The sequence below is a fragment of the Triticum dicoccoides genome, chromosome 6B, assembly GCF_002162155.2.
Source record: "Triticum dicoccoides isolate Atlit2015 ecotype Zavitan chromosome 6B, WEW_v2.0, whole genome shotgun sequence".
Classification (NCBI taxonomy): domain Eukaryota; kingdom Viridiplantae; phylum Streptophyta; class Magnoliopsida; order Poales; family Poaceae; genus Triticum; species Triticum dicoccoides.
The window spans coordinates 713,980,571-713,987,958 of NC_041391.1; the positions used below are offsets into that span (position 1 = coordinate 713,980,571).

A 7,388-nucleotide genomic window follows, 5' to 3' on the forward strand; every position below is an offset into this window, starting at 1 on the left:
GGGATGGAGGAGGGAGGGGATGGAGGAGGGAACTAGGGACGGAGGGGGCAACGATGGCGGGATGGAGTAGGGAGGGGATGTAGGAGGGGGGGCGACGGCGGCAGCAGCTGGCGGCAATGCGGCAGCGGCGGACGATGGGGTGAAGGAGGGGATGGGGGAGGGAGTGGAGAGGGGAGAGTGAGGGGCGGGCGGCCGGGCAGCGAACAACCGCGTTGCCTTAATAGTAGCGCTCTTTAGGGAAAAGCGCTACTGCTAAATGCCATAGTAGTAGCGCCCTCCACGCAAAGGCGCTAATCCTATGCCTGTAGCAGTAGCGCCTTCCACCAAAATGCGCTACTGCTAAGGCTATGCATGTAAAATTAAACATAAAAAATACATTGCTCATCGATGATCTTTTTGTGTAAAATCTGAATTGTCAATAGGAATCTTCCCCGGTTTAAGTGGCCACAGATCATACAAATAGAGTTCAATGATGACCAAGTGCTTGTGATGGTTTGAGAAGTAACGTATTTAAGGTGGTAAACACCCTGTTCACTTAGCAGTATGGGACTAATCTTAGGTGTGAGAGGGGATACTGCTAACGGGGATGATACGTTAGCAGTAGCGAGTGTTGGAGAAAAGCGCTACTGCTAACGGGGATGATACGTTAGCAGTAGCGAGTGTTGGAGAAAAGCGCTACTGCTAAGTACGTTAGCAGTAGCGCTTCTACGGAAAGGGCACTACTACAATACATAGTCTGGGGGCAACGTAATTATAGTAGTAGCGCTCTTTTCTCCTAGCGCGCTACTGCTACTTGGGTATTAGCAGCGTGGTCTTTTGCGGCGCGCTCTGCCAAGTAGCAGTAGCGCTTGTTTTCAAACTGCGCTGCTGGTAATATTCTGTGTATAAGGTTTTCTCTAGTAGTGCACCATCTTCCAGATGCCGCCGATGCAGACCACAATCTGAATCCGCTCCCGTACTACCTCCCAAGCTCCGTGTCACGCTGGAGCAAACGCCGTTGCAACGGCGGAGCCCGAGGACACATGTCCACCACAAGGATGCCGTGGCCGCCACGCCATCCTTGCTTGTAACAGACTAATTTCCAAATACATCCCTAGCCATAGGACCGATCGCCTCATCGGAGTAGGGTCTGAAGAAACTTTATTCAGCACCATCATTGCCGCCACCGAAGGCAAGACGATGAACTACCTAAAAATCTAAACTACGAGAGTGAAAACCAATCCACACACGCTAATCTCGCGACCCCTCTTACCACCAACGACCGAGGCCGCCGGCAGAGGGGAGCGCTGGAGGGCGGTCACATGGGAGACTCCTGGTGGCAAGGTCGCCTTTTTCTTCGAGCGGAAGAAAGAAAAGCGAATCGATCTAAGTCGCATTGTTTCCTGGTCATGCCTCTTTCAATGGGCCATCCCATTTAAGCGTATTCCAGCGGGAGTTCTATCTTGTTTTTAGGAAGCTTTTAGAAGCTTCTAGGCTAGTTTTGGGAAGATGGATCTTCTGGCTTGATTTTTTTTTCTTTATTTTTCTATCTTTTTCTACAAGTTTTTTTATTGTTTACACTTTTTTGGATTTTTACTCGTATTTTTCATTCTTCGTTTTCCCTTTTTGTTTTTTATTTTACTTTTTCCTTTTGAAAAAACTATTAGTGAACTCTTTTCAAACACTTGAACATTTTAAATTCTGAGCTCTTTTCAAACTCCTGAACTTTTATAAAGTCACAACCTTTCTATAAATTCACAAAAACAAATTAAAATTCTTGAACTTTTTTTATATCCGCAAAATTTTCATATTTGTGAACTTTTTTCAAATTTCTAAACTTTTGAAGGATTCCGAAGATATTTACAAATTCGTGAACCTTTTTCAAATTATTTTTTACGCATGCCTGAACTTATTTCTAATTCCGTTAACTTTTTTTTCCAAATTTCTGCTTTTTTCTTTATTTCTGTGATTTTTTTAGAGAAAGTTAATGTTCACCTGGTCAGCTATCGATGTCGAACCAGTCAGCAGGTCAACCAAGCGAACAAAGGGCGGGGGCGACCGCGTGAGCTGCTAGCGTCGCTCTGACTAGGAGACCTGGTTGTTTGGATATGAAGTGTTAGACGTGATGTTTTTAGGGAAACCATTTTTTGTTAAAATTAGTCTATACAATACCTGGTTTGGATGGGAAAAAAGATAGGAAATCACATTTACAGCTCCTGCTCCTCCCACATGCCATGACTCTGTCTTCTCATCGCCTCCTGGATGCTTCTGCGTCCCCGTTCTCTGCATACTGCGTGACGCGCATGCACACTCTCTGGCCAGATGGCTGAGGATGTTGCCTTCTGAGGATGAGATTGTAGTATGCATACACGAGTACAGTTTTTTTTTTGTTGGAGCACAACAATGGCTTCCATGTCGACGTTGGCCACGAGAACGACCACGCAAGCATAGGCCATGGAGCTGGGCTGCTGTGAACCTTGCGAGGGCTGGACATGATATGCACGCAGGACAGGGGCACGATGTCATGGGAACTACTACTACCGCTAATGAAAACGAAGGTCCGGCCCAGCCGAAGAGGTCGAATCGCGAAGCCAGGCCCAACCCATGTTATATATGAAGGGTCAAGTTGGACACATTAGTGGTAGTATTTAGAGCATCTCCAGCCGCGCCCCCAGAGCCCCCATCCCCCAAGGCCATTTTTTTGCGCTGGCATCGAAAAATCGGCACAGTCGCACCCCCAGGATCTCGTTTATCGCATGTTTGGGCCGAGATAACATCCGGCGTATCCGAGTCGAACCCAAGCCCCCGGGGGGTGCCTGGGAGCACCAGCCGAAGCGAAAAGGCGCATGGGTCCGCTATGTCAGCGAGACAAAGACCTTTTCCCGCTCATCACCCCGCTTTCCCCCTCTCCGTTCCCCTCCATCTGCCCCTACTCCCGCCCTCTCCCGCCATTCTCCTCCCTCTCCCTCCATCCGGTCGCCAAGCCGCCGAAGAAGTACGCCGCCCCTCGCGCCGCCCAGCCGAAGCAGAGGAAGCCGAGGGCGCCGCCGTCCAAGCCCCCAGGCATGTCAAACGCCGACTAGAAGGCGGAGGTTCAGTGCCAGGAGGCTGTCACCACCGACCGGCGGAACAAGCTCAACGCCAAGAAGGCCCGAGATAGGGCGGCTCTGGCGGCGGCGACTGCCTTGTCCGAGCAGGCGGATCGCGCGGCGGAGCAGGCCGAGGCATCTCGTGCGGGGATGATGAACCCGCCCGGCGGCCACGGTCCGCATGCCTGGAGCCAGCAGAGCGTCGGGTCGCCGGCTAGATTCTCGGCGTCCCCCTGGGCCTGCTCGCCCTCGCCTGGCTACGTCGACGGCGACGCGCACGGCGGGTTCAACCATAACATCACCTTTCCACATGGCCACCCAGCCCAGTGCACGCCCTCGCCCGCGTTCGCGGGCGTCCAGTACCCCCTGTACACCTACTCCCCACCGGCGTACGCATCCTCCCTGACGCCACCTTTGCGTCGTGGTGGGCTCTTCTCACAAGGCTCGTCGTCGCATCTCGGCAACCCTGACACGACGGAGGCCGACATGGACGACATCATCACGACCGGCTCGGCAACCGTCGTGGTCTCCCCCGGCTTCAATGCCCAAGAAGAGACAATGGACCTCAATGGCGACATGGACGACGAGCTCGACTACGGCGAGGAGGAGCTGGAGGAAGAGCCGGCGCCGGCGCCTGCCCCGGCGAGGAGAGGGAAAAAGAAGAAACGTGCGGCCAGGACCGGCGAGCCGCGCGTCAAATGGACGTCCAAAGAAGGCGAGTGCCTCGCCGAAGCGTGGAAGATCATCTGCCTTGACCCGATCACCGGCACGAACCAGAGCGCCGACACGTACTGGGAGTGCGTCAAGTCGGAGTTCGACGAACGCAAACTGGTCGACCCGTACTTTGCCGGCGTCCACATGGAGCGCAGCTCGAAGGCCATGGCGAATCATTGGGGACTCATCCAAACGGCGTGCAACAAATGGCATGGGATCGTCGAGGAGGTCGCGGCTCGCCCGAAAAGCGGCGCCAACATCGAGGGTCAGGTATGCCGCCGATCTCTCGCTCGTTTTCGCCGCGTGTGCGCGTCACCGACACTTGTTCCTCGGCGCAGATGGTCCAGATGTTCGCCATGTTTCAGCAGGACAGCAGCACCGACAAGCCATGGGATCGTCGAGGAAGTTTCGGCAGGACGCCGCCGTTTGATGCATTGCCTACATGTCCTTTCTTTCGCACGCCGAACTTTTTATTGATCGCCGAACTGTGGCAAGGTGATCGCCGATCGCCCGAGACTTTTGTGGCGTTGATCGCCGGACTTGTGGTGTTTTTGTTTAGTGGGAATGGACCAAGTTTGAATTTACGATGCCTTGGGGGCGGCACCTGGGGGCGTGGCTGGGACCTAGATCGCCCCAGGGCCTGAAAATCACAAGCGAGCGCCTGGAATAGCTGGCCTATGCGCTGGGGGGCCGAACGAGTGGAGATGCTCTTAGGGCAGGAGAGTGTGTGAGGGGGAGAGAGAGAGCTAGGGCAAAAGGCAGAGATTTGTATATTTTTTTAATCTTCACTCATATGTATAAATTAATGTGTACATTTTTTCTAATGTCACCAGGTGCCACTGTCCCTATGTTGTGTTGTTGAACAGTTTGATGAACAGGACAACTAGCATGTTCTTCGGATTCAATCCGACACTATGGGGCATTGTGCTTAAACGTCATTTTTTTCCCTCCTATTGGTTGCAACACAAGGGTATATGTGCTAGTGAATAGAATTCAGGTGGGGAAAGCTTCCCCCTAACATTACGGATTAAAATCAAAATTCAGTGAAACTGTGAATAGATGTTCCCCAGCTGTGATACTGAACAGAACATACGCCTATACCCTAATAAAAAAATTGAATCCCAGGAAAAAAACATGAAAGTAATATTCTGTGTAAAAAACGAAAAAATTGATATTGCCATGAATATTGGGAGTTGCAGGTATGACCGGACTGGGCTGTTAAAATTTCAGCACCAGCATAGCTAGGATGGAGGCATCCTCTGTTGTGTTGTACACAACGGAAACACCATGACCGCGGGAACCGAAAAATGCAAAGTGCTCAAAAAAATCTTGAAGTTTCCCAGATATAAAGAGTGCGTTGAGTGGACTCTTATGATTTCAGCATGAAATATTTCTGGCTGTTTGCAGACACCATCTGACTCAAGAAGTTGGAAACAACTACTGAAAATCAAGCAAGGTAGCTTCCATGGACTGTTGAAATTCCTGCGCAAACACAGCTCAAAAAATTCATCTGTTGTTAACTGTATAACCCTGAACATTCTATCGGGCTTAAAAAATCAGAAGCAATTCCTGATGATCAAGCATGTTACTTTCAATAGCGTGACATGTCAAAGATTCCATCCATCTCTGGCATCTCGCCTACCCTGCACACCTGATGAACCAAGACTCCTATCGACCTACAACAGCTCGGCAAGCTACTCGATCAACTAAACTACATGCAAAACGGAAACAACACTCATGCAGATAACTGAATCAAGATTAAATCTAACAGACACTACAAACTGTACCATTCACACTTGCTATGGTACAGGCTAAAAGAAATGGAAACAACCATCTTAGAAAACAGAAGAGAAATTGATAACCCAGACGACAACACCTGCAACTTGAAGTCCCTGTCCTTCTAATGCTTCATCTTCCTCTTGCTTGCGCCCTGTGAGTTGCAAAGCACAGGTTGAGGTTGAACAACTACATTTGTCGTCGAAAAAGAAGGTTTGAAGCATAACCACATAAAAAGTCCTCGTATGCTTCTGGAAGAGACAGAAGTTATGTTTGCACAAAATTTAACAGAAACTGCTTCTGTTCTTGTTCCCGACGACACATATGTTGCACCTTCAAAGTGGGACCATTTTTATTGCTGGTGAGCTGCTTCCTGATGTCCTCCTTGACTGTGTATTCCCTGCGCCTTGCTTCATTGTGTGCTTCTCTATGTGTTATATCTTCAGTGCGTTGGATATGAAATGAGTAAAACTCCACAATGAGCTGTACTTCCCTGATGCTTGGGAGAAATCCCAGCCCAGAAATGCCCGTTGCAGAATCAAATAGTCGCAGGCTCAACACCTCAAGTTTCGGCATTGCTGTCTGCTCAAACTCCAGTGATTCGATTTTCACATGCATGCAAACAAGATAGAATACCACGAGGCTTCTGAAAAGGCCAGCCTGGAAAGTGATACTGATAGGTTCTTCAATACCACGGTCCAGCAAACGAAGAATGGATAGGTTTGGTAGGTTCTCAATGACTTGCATGGTTTCACTATCTCCTAGTAGCCCGGTCAATTCTAGATTGAGCTTCACGAGATTCTCAAGCCCCTTGATCCATTCTGGCAAACAATTCACGGTCCAGCACATGCCCTATTGCTACCCAACAATTTTACATAGCAGAATGAACCAAAATTAATAAATCAAGCTCCAACAGTATGTATACATGTCAATTTTGCTGAGATGACATGTAAGGATCGACTTTTCCAGCGATACTGAAAGCAGTCCAGAAATTCAGAAGGTAGAAAAGAACACGAACACAACTTTTCACTCATCACATAAAAAGTTAACTGGTATTACAAGAGAATATAAAGTTACAAAAAAACAGTAGCACTCAGCATTATATATTTATATGACCACCTACATGTCATGTACAGCAAAACGTATGTGCGTAGCCTGACCGCACCCTCTGCAGCCAGCTCTGGAAGGTACGACAGTTCTGGTGGAGTAGTGGAGACTGAACCAGTTCAAAGAGGGGGCAAATTTGGAAAGAGTCCAGTTCTTATGTAATTCATATTGATAGAGCAGAAAGAGTCCAGTTCTTACGTAATTTTAATTTGTATTGATAGAGGAGAAAGTGTTCTATTAGAATGAAGAGTCCTAGTATGATTTAGTTATGCCAACGTGTGCAAGGCACAGGCAGCCCTCTATACATTTAGGGAGCCACCTTTTCTTATGAGGCAAGCAAAAATTAGAACAAGTCGAATTATGTGTGTTCACGGGCCTCCCTGCTCTAGTCAGGCCTCCTCCACCCTCCTCCCTGGCCTCACGACGTAATCACCACCTGCCGGAACAAATTCTGCTCTACCACCTCTTCAAACATAACACTACAACAATAGCAACATCACGGACAATCGCTTGGCCAAAAGCATTGCAACATAATGCTTGTATCTGGGAAGAAATATCCATGTTGCCAACCCTTTTCTGGACAGCTCACTGCACCCTTGCCGTGATGCCTCAAGGAGACGTGTCACCGAGCCTAGTCACCCGGGCGGCGAGCAAGAAAGTTTTGGTATTTCGCATTGAACGGCAGCAGATACCTCACCACTGGATGGTAGTTCCCTAGGGTAG

The 7,388-nt window shown here is 49.1% G+C and overlaps 1 pseudogene; it reads right to left on the reverse strand.

Annotated features, from left to right (window-relative positions):
* Positions 1-5,372: 5,372 nt before the first annotated feature.
* LOC119321615 overlaps positions 5,373-7,388 on the reverse strand; it is a 15,244-nt pseudogene continuing 13,228 nt past the window's right edge.